Source organism: Schistocerca piceifrons, chromosome X (genome assembly GCF_021461385.2).
Source record: "Schistocerca piceifrons isolate TAMUIC-IGC-003096 chromosome X, iqSchPice1.1, whole genome shotgun sequence".
Taxonomy (NCBI): Eukaryota; Metazoa; Arthropoda; class Insecta; order Orthoptera; family Acrididae; genus Schistocerca; species Schistocerca piceifrons.
This window is the reverse complement of record NC_060149.1, coordinates 188,383,950-188,399,607: the sequence shown is the minus strand read 5'-3', so window position 1 is coordinate 188,399,607 and position 15,658 is coordinate 188,383,950. Positions and strand designations below refer to the sequence as shown.

The 15,658-nt window shown below is 41.5% G+C and overlaps 1 pseudogene; it reads left to right on the top strand.

Annotated features, from left to right (window-relative positions):
• Nucleotides 1-845: 845 nt before the first annotated feature.
• Nucleotides 846-963, top strand: LOC124723355 (annotated as a pseudogene).
• Nucleotides 964-15,658: the final 14,695 nt, after the last annotated feature.

Below are 15,658 nucleotides of genomic sequence, written 5' to 3'. Positions count from 1 at the left end.
GCCTTACAGAGAAATAAGCTGAAGTGAGAGACGCTACAACAAAGTCGTGTCATTCTGAGTGATATCGTCCCGAAACGAGTCAAGAAACAGATTACTTCCTCCAATACAAATCTCAGGCAGTCACCATGACGCTAAAATATGGGAAATGGTGTCTTATTTACCAACCGCGAATTGAAAAGCATAATGCAATTGGTACACTATGTACCCTCCGTCATTCATTCTACAATGGCTTACGGAATGCGCGGATGAATGGTGTGTTGCTACCAAGCCCCCCACCCCCCTGCCACCCACCCCAGATATATCTTCCCATCACCCCCACTTTTAATGAAGCGTAGGTGCCTAAAATTTTAAAGATAATGACAATATATTATTATAAATGTATTACAACCTCTATATAGATAAAAAGCCCCCCGCCGTGTTTTTTCTGCTTGTATGTGAATACTAACCTCAGGAACTACACTAGCGATTTTGATATGAATTTCACTAAGAGACGGAGTGATACATCATGAAGGTTCGTGTATATAGTATATTACCGCTACGCCAGAAAAGCTGTCCTGGTGTACCTAGCCTTCTTACTGCCACCCGATCGAAGCTTTCACGCCAGCCGCTGTGACCGAGCGGTTCTACGCACTTCAGACCGGAACGGCGCTGCTGCTACGGTCGCAGGCTCGAATCCTGCCTCGGGCATGGATGTGTGTGATGTCCTTAGGCTAGTTAGGTTTAAGTAGTTCTAAGTCTAGGGGACTGCTGACCTCAGATTAAGTTCCATAGTGCTTAGATCCATTTGAACCATTTTTGAAGCTTTCACTACTTTCATATAATTTATTTATATCAGTTCTTATTACGGCAACGGCCTTGCCGCAGTGGATACACCGGTTCCCGTGAGATCACCGAAGTTAAGCGCTGTCGGGCGTTGTCGGCACTTGGATGGGTAACCATCCGGGCCGCCATGCACTGTTGCCATTTTTCGGGGTGCACTCAGCCTCGTGATTCCAATTGAGGAGCTACTCGACCGAACAGTAGCGGCTTCGGTCAAGAATACCATCATAACGACCGGGAGAGCGGTGTGCTAACCCCACGCCCCTCCTATCCGCATCCTCCACTGAGGATGACACGGCGGTCGGATGGCCCCGGTAGGCTACTCGTGGCCTGAAGCCTGAGTGCTGAGTGAGTGCAGTTCTTATTACATCACTTAATCATAAACTGAGGGAAATTGCAATTCAGATAAATAGTTTGTAACTTATATGTCCAAATATTTGAGAAGTCCCTATGGCAACAGGTTGCTTCAGGAGCGATAATAGCAACAAACTTTCACCATTTTGAAATCGAAGTGTACACACATCGTTATCAATACTTCATATAGTTTAAGATTATGAACACAGGTCTACAGACTACGGGTATATAACTGGAACGCTGTATCTTTCTGCAGTTCCACTAGTTGTTTGATCTTCAGTCTGAAGACTGGTTTGTGCAGCCGCTCTATCCTGCGCGAGCTCCACCATCTCCTAATAATTACCACAACCTACTTCCATTTGCACGTGTTTACTGTATTCATCCCTCGGTATCTCTCTACAACTTTACCCCTCCCCCTTCCTCCATTATCAAACTCACGTGTCCTTCTTCCCTCAACGTGTGTCCTGTCAACCGATCCCTTCTTTTTGTCAAGTTGTGCCATAAATTTCTTCTTCCCCCTATTCAATTCAGTATCTCCTTCTTAGTTTCTCGGTCTACCATCCCAGTCATTGTTTTGTACTCCGCAATTCAGAAGTTTGTCTGAAATGCTTACCGTTCGCCTTTTACTTCAGTACAAGGCTGCAGGCGAGAGAAATACCTTCAGAAAAGTCTACCTGACACTTAAATTTGTATTAGATGTTAACAAATTGCTCTCTTCGATATGTTTCTTGCGCTATAGCCTGTCTCCATTTTATATGCTATTTCCACTTACTTTCGGGTAGGTCAGTCTTTTTCAATTTTACTTAATGGGGCATCTTTTCCTTCAGTCTTACCTTCCCCCAACAATCTGCAGTTTGTCGGTCCCACCTGTGGACTAAACCGAGCGAGGTGGCGCAGTGGTTAGCATACTGGACTCGCATTCGGGAGGACGACGGTTCAATCCCGTCTCCAGCCATCCTGATTTAGGTTTTCCGTGATTTCCCTAAATCGTTTCAGGCAAATGCCGGGATGGTTCCTTTGAAAGGACACGGCCGATTCCCTTCCCAATCCTTCCCTAACCCGTGCTTGCGCTCCGTCTCTAATGACCTCGTTGTCGACGGGACGTTAAACACTAACCACCACCACCACCACCACCACCACCACCTGTGGACTCATGAAACGTGTCAGATTTATTATTCACTACGCCAGTCAGGCCATAAACTAACCCACGTGCGCTGATACCGAGGAACGCAACTGAAAAGCATCCTGTGTTAAACGAAGCCTGCATGTTTTTGAGAACTTATTACCATTTTCGAGACTCTTAGCTCTCGCGATAATGTAGTCCACGAAGGTTAGCTAAAAAAGTTTCAAATTAATTTCTGTAAAAACATAATCATTTTAATGTAATGTTGTTTCGGAGAATGGCGAGGGCATGACCCTCGTGACACCTCTCTGTGCCTGGCAGCGGGAAAGACAATAAAGGGGACGGCGACAATGTACGTCTGTCCGGGACGAATTTTGTGTGCTGCACTGCTCCAGAAAGGAATAAAGCTGGAGGCACTGGCAACAAAGAATCCCGAACTTAGTCCTTAACACAATATTGTTCTCGATGTGAAACGATTAGACGATGATACATACAGGAAGAAAATGGCACTGGGTAAAGTGTTCCAATGAACGATCCTGTCGGCGGTGCATTCAGATATACTCTTGTCTTATATTGGAGCAACTAGCTGCAGATCACGTATCTTTTGCTTAAGATTTTCAAAATTCGGTGTATTTTGTATAGAAATATTAAGGAAGTCAGATCATGTGTTGTCTGCAGATGTTGCTACGTTTGCCAAATTCACTGTTTCATTAGAAAGATAGATTTTATTTTATGTTTTTTGCACTAGTAAGGTTCTAGTACGCCATCTTTGTTTACTTCAGCGTATGTAGGGCGTATATGATGTAAAGACGACAGGAAAGGAGTCTGTGACCATGTTGTACTAAAACAGTGTTTTGACTTGTGTCTCCTGCTGCCAGAGAGTGGCACAGATTACTGACATATACATGTCTTAGGGGTCGACACATACATGTCTTAGCAATCGACCTGATGTTGAAAGTTTAAACTTCCGTAACGAGTAGTGGAAATAAAAAAAATTACTGGTTACAGTAAACTTATAGTTTCACTCTACATTTTTTTTAGAAAATTTGAAGAACTACGTATTGAAACGGAGAATAAGTTCATTTTGTGTAGGATGAGGAGGAAACAGCCGATGACCTAGTTGAAAGACCCACCCCGCCAGCAGTCTTTAGCGAATTCATAATCAAGGGAAGACTCAATGAGGATGTAATGAATATGTATTGATAACTGAAAATTGTTCTAGACTTGGACTAGAGCTCGAACTTCATGCTCATCGCCAGCAATCGCCTTAACCATTAGGCTAGCACAGCACACCTAAACGGCGTTGTTTCGTCCAAAGGTATCCAAACATCACTATCAAGGGTGCTCGCTCGGGGATGTATAAACAGTACCAGTACACTGCGGGAACGGGTCTGATGGAGGAAAACCTAAGTAGCTAAAGTGACTGTTCACGAAAGGTCGGAAATTCGCGCTCATGTCTCGACCAGGTAGAAATTTTCATTAGTGACGACATGCTCATTGAATTGCAGGATCAGATTTTCTGAACGGTTTGCACCAATATCATTTCATGTCTTCGCATTTTTTCTGACTTTATCCCCACTGGCCAGCCGGGGTGGCCGAGCGGTTCTAGGCGCTACAGTCTGGAACCGCGCGACCACTACGGTCGCAGGTTCGAATCCTGCCTCGGGCATGGATGTGTGTGATGTCCTTAGGTTAGTTTAAGTAGTTCTAAGTTCTAGAGGACTGATGACCTCAGATGCCTCGGGTATGGATGTGTGTGATGTCCTTAGGTTAGTTAGGTTTAAGTAGTCCTACGTGCTAGGGGACTGATGACCTCAGAAGTTAAGTCCCATAGTGCTCAGAGCCATTTGAAGCATTTTATCCCCATTGATCCATTTAATTTATTTCAGTGCACTCAATTCAGTTCATTAATGATATTGCCCGGACTTGGTTGTGAGCCATCATTCTACGAAGTGCCATCCTCGCTGCCTAAGCTCCTAGAACAGGGAATTCTATGACTTGGTGGTTCTAGGATTTTCTGCTGCTGGTTAACAGCACTAGCACCTCTGCTATTCTATTGTGTATAAACTTGGAAAAAGTGAATTTGCAGTGATTTCGGATTCTAACTTTAAATGTTTCCAGGATGGTGAAAGATAAAACGATATAAGCATAACTAACTACACTTTTGCTTAGCATTCGAGGTGATGACTGCTTTACAAACATCGCTATAATAAACATACAGATGGAGAGTGAGTTTCATCGGTAATTCGGTAAGCTGAACGACTTAAGAAGCTTTGATCAGTGTTTAGCATAATTATATCCTTTAATTTTGCATATTAAGCGGATGTTGCTCATCCAAAGCATATAAACTGTATGAACTTCAGAGACCCAGAAGTCTGAGCAGATGTCCAGCTCAACTCCGAGCCATTTTCCACCTACAATTAGTCGCTGATTTTACTGATTTACTCCAACGAAAACAGCCGTTGAACATTTCAAAGGCTTTAGAATACTGCTGGTTGTTCACAACAACACTTAATAAGCTGCTCTGAAATACATAAGGTAGTTGGTTTCTTTCATAATTTCTTCAGTCTTAGAAAGACTTTGCACAACTTCTTACAGACATTAACTGAATGCAGATTGTGTAAAAATATTTCGGATGAATTTCTATTTTTGCTCTCAGTATTCATAAAAAGTAGTATTTCATATCATCACTTGAGTGACTTTACGAGTATTTTTTCTTATAGGTTCTCTCGTACTTCCATTTACTTGTACGTTATGTGGTAACGGAAACAATCTTTTCATGATATTGTATACTTGGCCTTTTTGAACATCCTATACCTATTACAGAAAAAATTAAATAAGATTTTTGCTTGTTACAATGATGCAAGCCGTTAATACATGCATATTTTTATTTTATTATATTTGATGTCATATTAATTACCTTAAATTGAGAAAACATATTAAATAAAATGTCCAGTTGCATGTACAGAAAAGGACAGACGTAGTAATAGAATGATACTTTTGCAAATGACAACACTAATCTACGCAATATAATCAAACTCGCGAAAGGTCAAAATGCATGCACTTCTCCTTATACATAAGCAATTATGTTAAGAAAGCTTAAGACTGTGAAAAATAGCATGCTGAAGCAATTAAAATTGCACGATTTCCTTTATGAATAAGTCCTTTAAGCAATCATTTCTGATTTGAGCTGAGTGGCGTAACCTAAATTTCGAATTTCCAGTAGCACAATCGTGTTTGGAAAACGCTACGCACCTGTAACAGTAATCGAACCGCAACAAAAATATCGCAGGATATGACAGCTTCCACGGACAGAAACGGCTTGATTTTATATCTCCCAAAACAAAAATAAACTCGAGTTATTGGTGAAATCGTTGCCCGCGCAACATTTATCCCGCGGTGGAGGATGTATCTCATATGGAAACACAGAGTTGCTAGAGTTCACCCTAGATTCACATAGCGTGAAAAATGCTGAACTCATCTACGTGGAAACATCCAACCGGGAAAAATATCCACAATATACAAGTTATGGGCTACACCAAGAGGAAAAAGGGTGGACGCATTCTGTTTTAAGCGTATTGTTTCACTTTCATACCGAAATAATGGAGTAAGAGAAATGTTTGCAGCTCAGGAGGTTGAATTTTTGCTGCTACCACACAGCCCACGACATAAAAGTGGCGCGGGTGTGAGGAACCGCCAAATTAAGGCAACAGCAGTTGACGTTTAGCGTGATATCACAATTTTTCACTTCAAGCAAACTTGTGACTGTAACGCTGTTCCTTCTACAATAAAGCTCACCTAACACTCATTTATCTCAATAAAAATTGCTAATTTCTCAGATTGTATCTCCATTAAGGTAACAAAATTAATCACATGTAAATACATTTTTAATATGGCAGCCTGAGAGTGCAGATTTTTCCCCATAAATAAGGCGCTGCACTTGTATTTCAGAGAAACTAATTTGAGGCCCTCGTTTTCTGTGGTTTTCTTGACTCATTGCATACAACTGCCAGGGTGATTCTTTACAAGACGCCACGGTGGAATAATTCTACAGTTACAGTCTGAGACATTTACTCCTAAATTGTGAAATAAGGCAAAAACAGTGTTTGTTTGGTTAATTTACAATGTTTCACCAAGAACCCACATCTGATTCAGTTAAAATGATTTACACGTATGTTATACCCCACTGTCAACAATACGATAGTCATCACCAGAAACAGATCTTCTACACTTATGTTCACGTAGAAAAATTGAAGGTTTATTTCGCATCAGTCTCAAAGGGGGTAATTTTAAACAAGTTTTATCCGAGAAAGACAGAGTGACAGCTGCAACGTCTTATACCTCAAGTACGGCTCAGCAGAGAGTAAAGAGCAGAGAGCCATTTTCCATTGCTCAATACGCGAATGGAATAGGACAAAGCTGGTAATATTAGTTCGAAGTAAATAATTAGAGTTGCAATTCTCTGTGACAAGTGGAACCAAACTGCACTAGTATTGTTCGTGTTAAGTGTTCTTACCAAGCTTGGTACGGTATGTAAGGGGCATGAACAGTGTCAGATGTTGAGTGATCAGTGTGAAGGACCCGGGTATGTCGCGTACTCGTTTGAGTCGGCGTTATCAGCACCTGGCATAGTTTGAAAGAGGCCTCGATGTGGGGCTCTCTTCGTTCGGTTGGTCGAATTGTGCAATAACTAGATTTGTGGGGCATTCGGATGTGACCGTGACGCAGTGTTGGACTGCACGGGATTGTGAGGGCAGCACACTCGTTGCCAAGGTTCCCTCGACTACTTATGAGCACCACCAGGGAGTATCGCCGTACTGTGCACCAAACGCACTGTTACACCTACACAAGTGCGCCTGACATCCGAGAACAAGTAATGGACTCCCTGCAATTATGTGTCGTTCCGCACCATTGATCAGAGACCAGCAGCAGCTGAACTAGGGAATTACCGCCCCATAAGTACTCTGCCGTTAAAACGACACCACAAACGGCTGCGTTTGTAATGGTTAAGTGACGGGGAAGCACGGGTTGTTGGTGCACGGCTTCGCATTGTGCTCAGTGATGAATCGTGCTTCTACACTCCGTAGGTGAGTATGACAGTGACATGCGGCTGTTCTAATTATTCCAATTATCTTTAGAGGCACAGTGGTGTTACTCGTGGCATCATGGTGTGTGGAGCCATAGGATATAACTTCAGGTCATAACTGGTAGTGACTGAGGGAACTCTGATGGCACAGCTGGACGTTGCTGACATTGTGTGTCCTCATGTATTACCTCCCATGTAATAGTATCATGGTACCATTTTACAACAGTACAATGCACATCCCCACATTTTTCGACAGTACAATGCATGTCCACACATTTTTCGACAGTACAATGCATGTCCACACATTTTCCAACAGTACAATGCATGTCCACACATTTTCCAACAGTACAATGCACATCCACACATTTTCCAACAGTACAATGCACATCCACACATTTTCCAACAGTACAATGCATGTCCACACATGGCACATACGACTATGAACTGTCTGCAGGATGTTGAAGTACTCCTGTGGCCAGCAAGATCCTCATATCTGTCCCCAATGGAACATGTGGGGGCCAGCTCTGATGTTAACTCAGTCCCATTGTCAGTATCCAGGATATCAATAACCAATTACAATAGTTGTGGACCAGCTCGCCTTGGGAGAGGATATAATGGCTTTATGACACTCTTCCCAACCGATTCAGTGAATGCATCCAAGCAGAGGGTGTGCGACCTCACTGACTCGATTTTACAATCACCGAAATAGCGTTATATATCCTCCCAACCCGTGAAGTTTCATTTCGTTTTCTCCTCCCATTCTGGCTGCTTAAATTTTTTTGTCAGTCAGTGTAGATTTATTTGTATAATTGCTTTGTAGTATATTAGTCTACATGCAGACCTGATGCATTCACAGAATTTGAATATCGCGAGCACACAAATGACATAACGCAGTTTCGCTGTCTTCAAGGTTGACCGAGTTAAGTGCCGCAATGGTGAGACAAAGGGCTCGTATTTAAGAGAACGACGGCTCAAATTTCCTTAATTTAGTTTTACGTGATATCCCTTAGTCTGTTACCGTGAAAGCAGGTATTTTTCCTTTCAAAGGCACGGCTAATTTTCTTTCTCACTCTTCTTCTGTGCGAGCTTACACTCGACTCTAATGACCTTGTCGTCAACGGGACATTAACTCTCAGTATTTTCCTTTTTTCATTTGTTTAGTTCCTCTGGCTCGGAAACCATCTCCATTTATAAATCGCGATCATATTAATGAAAAGTAAAACTGTGGTGAGCGTTATGTTTTGGTTTTCAGCATTGCAGGGCATAACGCCATGAAATGAAATGCCTTTGTTTTCCTGCTTGTGAACTGACATACCTCGATTGTTATAGAGGGATCTAAGCTAACGTATGATCTGAACATATACCGAACGGAGATGCTAGAGACAAAAGTAACGATAGAAACCCAGAGTCCACTAGCGATCAAACATCGAATCTTCTTGATCATAAGCTAATGTAATCAGACACCGACTTACTAATTGAACACACATACACCTGGCGTATAAACGAAGTAAACCCAGTAACTACAGTAGCAGCTTGAAACAACAACTGTAAATGATGTATGTGTTCTCGACTAGTCAGATGTGAGAAGGCAGTGTTAGGTGGTGGACGTGTGGCCGAACTGTGTCAGCGTTGTTGTTTCACAAATCGCAAAGGAGCAGCGTCTTTACATTATGTGTTCAAGAAATTCGTCGCAATGTTTTGAAGACATTTGTCCCACATATCTCGAATCCCGAACAAAAATGACGCGTGAACGCCTGCCGCAACTTGATTAAAACGCAAAACGCGACAATTCTTTTTTGTAAAAAATCATCATAGCTGACGAGTCTTGGTGTTATCAATACGAACCTACCACAAAACGAAAAAATGCAGAAATTCACAGAAAGGCTCAACGCTTTGATAACATAAACGACTTTTAAGACAATGTAACGGGCGAGTTGCACAACATCCCAAATAAGGCTTTTTCTGACAGTTTCACGTTGTTGTATGAACGTTTTGTGCATTTGGGGAGAGGGAGGAAGGGCCAGGCTGTTAGAACACCTCACGCCTTACAACCACCATTTTAATCTTTCTGTATGTTTATTAATGCAGTAGCAAAACGTTTTGGACTTACGTAATATTTTGATCAATACTACTACAATGCACCTACTCGATTATCTAAGGAAGCAGTGAATGCTACTCTGAGCAGATGCATAGCTAGTAATGCGCTAAAATTCTCACAAGAAAACGAAAACTTGTGAATTCATATCGTGGGTTGCGTGAGGAGACCTTATTTTCCTCACACGGAAACACCGTATCAATTAACTTCCTTGTACATTGCGTGAGTGTATCCATTACAATGTAACGCTAATAACACATTTCTAAACATACCTTGTGCACAAATCATGTGTGATAGGGTTACAGCCACTAAGTTTCATAAGAATATACCTTTATGCAGCAGTACATTATGTGTGATGTAAGAGAAACGAACAACATGCGACACGCAAATCTTTGACTTCCAGCTGCTCGAAGAATATGACGGTAGCCCTCGGAGACAAGCTGATAGATCACCAGTCTTTAAGATGCTGGTATGTTAGACTCGATCGTCTAATAGTAAGGAATTTTCTTCTAAAGAAGAAATTTAATTTTCAGTGTCACTTAATTTTGAGGACCCTGCAACCGTTGCATTCAGTAGTGTGTAGCAGATTAGTGTCAGTCATTAGCAAACAATATAACACTAAGAGGAAGATGAGAAGGGAGATACGATACTGCGTGAAGAATTTGACCAAGCACTGAAGGACTGAAGTCTAATCAAGGCCCGGGAATAGACAACATTTCGTTAGAGGTGCTGATAGCCTAGGGAGAGCTAGCCATGACAAAACTCTTCCATCTGGTAAGCAAGATCTATGAGACAGGCGAAATATCTTCGAACATCAAGAATATAATAATTCCAATTCCGAAGAAAGCAGCTGCTGACAAGTGTGAAAATTACTGAATTATCAGTTTAATAAGTCACGGTTGCAAAATACTAACACGAATCCTTTACAGAAGAATGGAAAAACTGGTACAAGCGGACCTTGGGGAAGATCAGTTTGGATTCCGGAGAAGTATAGGAACACGAGAGGCAATACTGGCCCTACGACTTATCATAGAGGATAGTTTAAGAAAACAGGGACCGATGACCTCAGCAATTTGGTTCCATAGACCCTTGCCACAAAGTTCAAATTTTTTTAGTTTAAGAAAAGGGAAACCTACATTTATAGCATTTGTAGACTTAGAGGAAGCTTTCGACAATGTTGACTAGAATACACTCTGTCTAATTCATTCTAAAGGTGTCAGGGGTAAAATACAGGGAGTGAAAGGCTATTTACAATTTGTACAGAAACCAGAAGGCAGTTATAAATGTCGAGGGGCACGAAAGGGAAGCAGTGGTTGAGAAGGGAGTGAGACAGGGTTGTAGTCTATCTCCGACGTTATTAAATCTGTAACTGAGCAAAAAAATAAAAGAAACAAAAGAAAAATTTAGAGTGGGAATTAAAATCCAGGGAGAAGAAATAAAAACTTTGAGGTTTGCCGACGACATTGTAATTCTGTCAGAGATAGCAAAGGACTTGGGAAAGCAGTTGAACGGAATGTACAGTATCTTGAAAGGAGGATAATGAAATATAGTCTAACTAAATCAGGTGATGTTCACGGATTAGATTAGGAAATGAGACACTTAAAGTAGTAAATGAATTTTGCTATTTGGGAAGCAAAATAACTGACAATGTTTGAAGTAGGGAGGATATAAAATGTAGACTGGCAATGGCAAGAAAAGCGTTTCTGAAGTTTCTGTAGAAGAGAAATTTGTTAACATTGAGTATAGATTTAAGCGTCAGGGAGTCCTTTCTGAAAGTGTTTGTATGGAATGTAGCCATGTATGGAAGTGAAACAGGAACGATAACCAGTTTAGACAAGAAGAGTATAGAAGCTTTTGAAATGTGGTGCTACAAAAGAGTGCTGAAGATTAGATGGGTAGATCACGTAACTAATAAGGAGGCACTGAACAGAATTGGGGAGAAGTGAAGTTTGTGGTACAACCTGAGTAAAAGAAGGGATCGGTTGGTAGGACAGACTCTAAGGCATCAAGGGATCACCAGTTTAGTACTGGAGGGAAGCGTGGGAGGTAAGAATTGCAGAGGGAGACCAAGAGATGAAGACAGTAAGCAGATTCAGAGGGATGTAGGTTGCAGTAGTTACTCAGCGATGAAGAGGCTTTGACAGAATAGCATGGAGAGCTGCATTAAACTGGTCTTTGGACTGAAGATCACAACAACAACAACAATATAATAATAATAAAAGAAGAAAAATAGGGAGAAGAAAAAGCAGTCAGTCCGCAAGTGTAAGGTTGTTCTGAACGTCACAAGCATGGTCGCAATGTAAATGGTGTTCCTCCAGCCTGGCAAGCGGTATGTGGATTAAAGATGCTGAACTGCGACCAGACAGCCACTGATAGTTATTTGGGGGAGGGTAGAAGAGTGAACCTTAATTTTAAAGCAGAATTCCAGTAACGGTGCAACTGCCTTTTCTAGGTACTGTTAGGTCATCTGCGCTGCATCTCAATCTATATGAGAAGAAATACAACCTGTATGAGGTTCGACAACGGGCGGATAGGCATCTTTGGGCTCAAAAATGAGCTTTACGGTTGTTTATCTCTGAGCGCGTGCCAACGCTGCCGCAGTTAATGTGGAGTTTTCAGATATGGTCGATCGCGAACAGGCTGTCGAATCTTCAACATCAACTCGGACACCCAGATACACATTCACACTTTCAAGTAGACGATGGCAACCACAGTATGTGTGTATGGGGGCGGGGGGGGGGGGGGGGGGGACGGATGATCAATCATCGAATAAATCACTACTATCAACGCATTTACAGAGAAAACTGCTGCGACAGAAAGGTGCGGATTCTTATATCCAGAAACTAATTCAAAGCACGAACATGAATTGTATGTGGTGCTTAAATAAATGAGGGTAAGAATATAACTTAGGAAAAAAGTTGAAAAATATTAGATGGCAAAATTGGCAACGAATACTTAAAATGGAGGAAGCAATAACAGAACATTATTCTATATATGTTATCATGACACTACCAGTGCCATGTCGAATTCAAAGAAGTTTCGTAATCCCAAAATTTCACAAATTATTCGTCATAACGATATAAGCATAATTTTCAAATAATAACAAGCTCCTTAATTTACAATGCAGTCGATTTTTGAACATCTCAGTCATCCCCAGAAACCACCTCACCGCAACAAGCATATTAATTACAAGCTACAGTTTCGGTGTAAAATGAACTGGTTACTTAAGACTAATTTATCTATGTCGGTTAGCAAAAAGGGCACAACGTGAAGTAAAGAGACGAACTTGGTATGTTAAATAGACTGCAGCTGCAACCCTCGCTACTCTATCGGTTGATGAGGACATCAAAGGAAGATAATTCTGTGACATAAAATGCAGAGCTGAAGACATACATAACCTCTGAACGCGGTTTGTTTTCTAAGTCACTGCTTCAACTGTTCAGTAACTACTACCGAGCTGTTTCTCCTGGCATCATTTTACTTGTTTTTACCAACTTACAACCAGCTAATTAACTTACTACTTCTCCTAGATCTCGTGCTACAGATAAGATGGACATCACAACATTAATAATATAAATAGTAAAAATATAACGGAAACGGTAAAAATTATATCGAAACAAAATATCGTCGGTGTTCTGTACTACCGCTTTTCATTTTCGTATACCCGCTCGAAACGAGACAAAAGCATACTGCAAATCGAGTAACTATGCTAGCTTCAGTATTTCCTTAAAGAGACGTCTCTATATAATTACCATTTATTTCATACCCTTTCTGGAAGCTCCCACCCCAACACCAAAGTAGTGTTGCTAACTTCCCTACCTTATCTAAGCTTTCATGTCAGTCAGTACAGGCTGGCCTGAGGAATTCTAGGCTACGTCCCTGGACTGAATCACGTAAAAATACCGGAAGCAGTAGCACCGCCATACATGTGAAGACGTTGTGGCGTATCGAGTAGTAAGTATACTATCACATCTGATCCTGTTAGTACTCTGTGATAGTACTAAGATAGTCTAAAAGCCTTTTACTTGTTCCACCAGAGACAACGGAATAAGTCAGCGGCGTTGGCTGATCTCTCTCACAAACTCCAGCATTGATGTCAATCACTTCTAGTGCCGGAGATGGGGTGTATCCACGTATATACACACAACGTTATCATTAACTATGCGTAGATTCAGATGCAATTAAGTTAGAGTAGTAGTTACACATGTAATAATACAAACAGGAATAGTAGACATAGTGCTAACATAAACCAACACCAGGCAGTTTAGATATTTGCGTTTCCGTGGCCGGAATTAACCCCGTTGATACATGGTAGATCATAAAAGAAGAGCTATGAGCAGGTTCAACGTGCAATATCTATTCAAAGGCCGAAGCGTTACCAACGGCTAACATAGAGCAGACGGAGCGTCTTTTCTGTTCATTACTTTTTTCTTATATTCTGGTTTGTTTTACAATGTTAAATTTATTCGGCTCCCTGCTGTTACAGCTAGCAATATCTAAGTTTGAAAATCATGCCAAAATACTATTGGGTCATTCATATAGATTATTCGTATCATATTGCATTAACCTCCTGTGGAATTTAGTGATTAGCGTCGTTGGCTAGTGACGTGGAGGTTCCGGATTCGATTCTCGATGACACTCAGTTTCTCCTGTGATGGAAATGCGTAGCTACATGCATGAAAAAGCAGAGAATCCGAAAGACAAATAACCGAACAGTAATTTATTTACATTGTACTTACATACGTTTAAGTAAAGTGATCATTTACTATAATAAATGGAAATGTTAAGTCGTTTTGCATTTCATTGTATTACCTAGTGACAACACTCCAACACACACCAACATCGCAGGAGAACAATTTAAAATGGTTCAAATGGCTCTGAGCACTATGGGACTTAACATCTGAGGTCATCAGTCCCCTAGAACTTAGAACTGCTTAAACCTAACTAACCTAAGGACATCACACACATCCATGCCCGAGGCAGGATTCGAACCTGCGACCGTAGCGGTCACGCGGTTCCAGACTGAAGCGCCTATAACCGCACGGCCACACCGGCCGGCGAGAACAATTTAATAGTGCTGCTGACCCTAGCTGGCAATTCGTTCACGAGTGTAAAGTGACAACATTAATGGACCGATCAAGGTATATATAATGTGTTATAATAAATAGCGAAAACTGATACGGGCGAAAATATACAAGAGAAGAAAAAACGTTCCGGGAAACATGAGTCCACACAGATACGTTGTGAGATAATTGTGAATGTGTGGTTGTGAGGCGCCACTGACTTCGAGGTGAAGTATTCTCCTAGTTATTACACAAGTATTTGAAATATAAACTTTTCAATTAAGTCCCTATCTAATTTTGCTCGTGGCCCGTGGTTGGGGCATGTGGTATATCCATGCTGGGGCACTGGCACATTTTGCTGTTGATGTAAGACGATATACAACGCGCTAGTATGGGCTAAGACGAAGAATTTCAGCAGGGCCTCTAGCTTGGTCTCCAATATCGTCTCACCTCTCACCGTCCACTGACATGATTGAAAAACTTTAGTTGCAAAGTGCAGAGTCTTGTCGAGAGTTACACAGGGTGTTTCAAACACACTGCAGCAAACGCGTAGAGGTGATAGATCACATCATGGGGAACAACTTTTGTTAGAGACAAAATGTTCGCCGACGCTTCCCGGTGACATTAGAAGTCTATTTTATGTCCCTGAGAGGGCGATGGAGTAGGTACTATGTGGTGTGCGTATGCAGTGTGTGTTGCCTGTATCCGTCATCTGTCCCGTGTGAAAGGGCGTTGGCCGAGCAAAATTAAATTTACTGATTTGCTTATAAAATATGTTCTCCGCTTAGAGATACTCATTCTTGGGATTTTGATGTTGAAAATGACTTTGCCAAATTTTTGGATTAGATAATACGTAGATGCATCGCACCTAGTTAGTAGATCCTCCTAGTTCGGTGAAATCTCGTCGTCCCAGGGTCGGCGAATTCAACTAAAAGGCGCCTAGAGTCGGTGGGAAGCACCAGCAAACATTTTGTCTGTAACAGAAGTTGCTCCCTATAGCGTTATATATCACCCCTAGACGCTTGATGCAAAGACTTTGAAACATCCTGTATAATGATTTTAGGATGTTTGAAAGAATCCGTATCTGACTGGAGAAACGAGTGCAGTATTGCATCCAA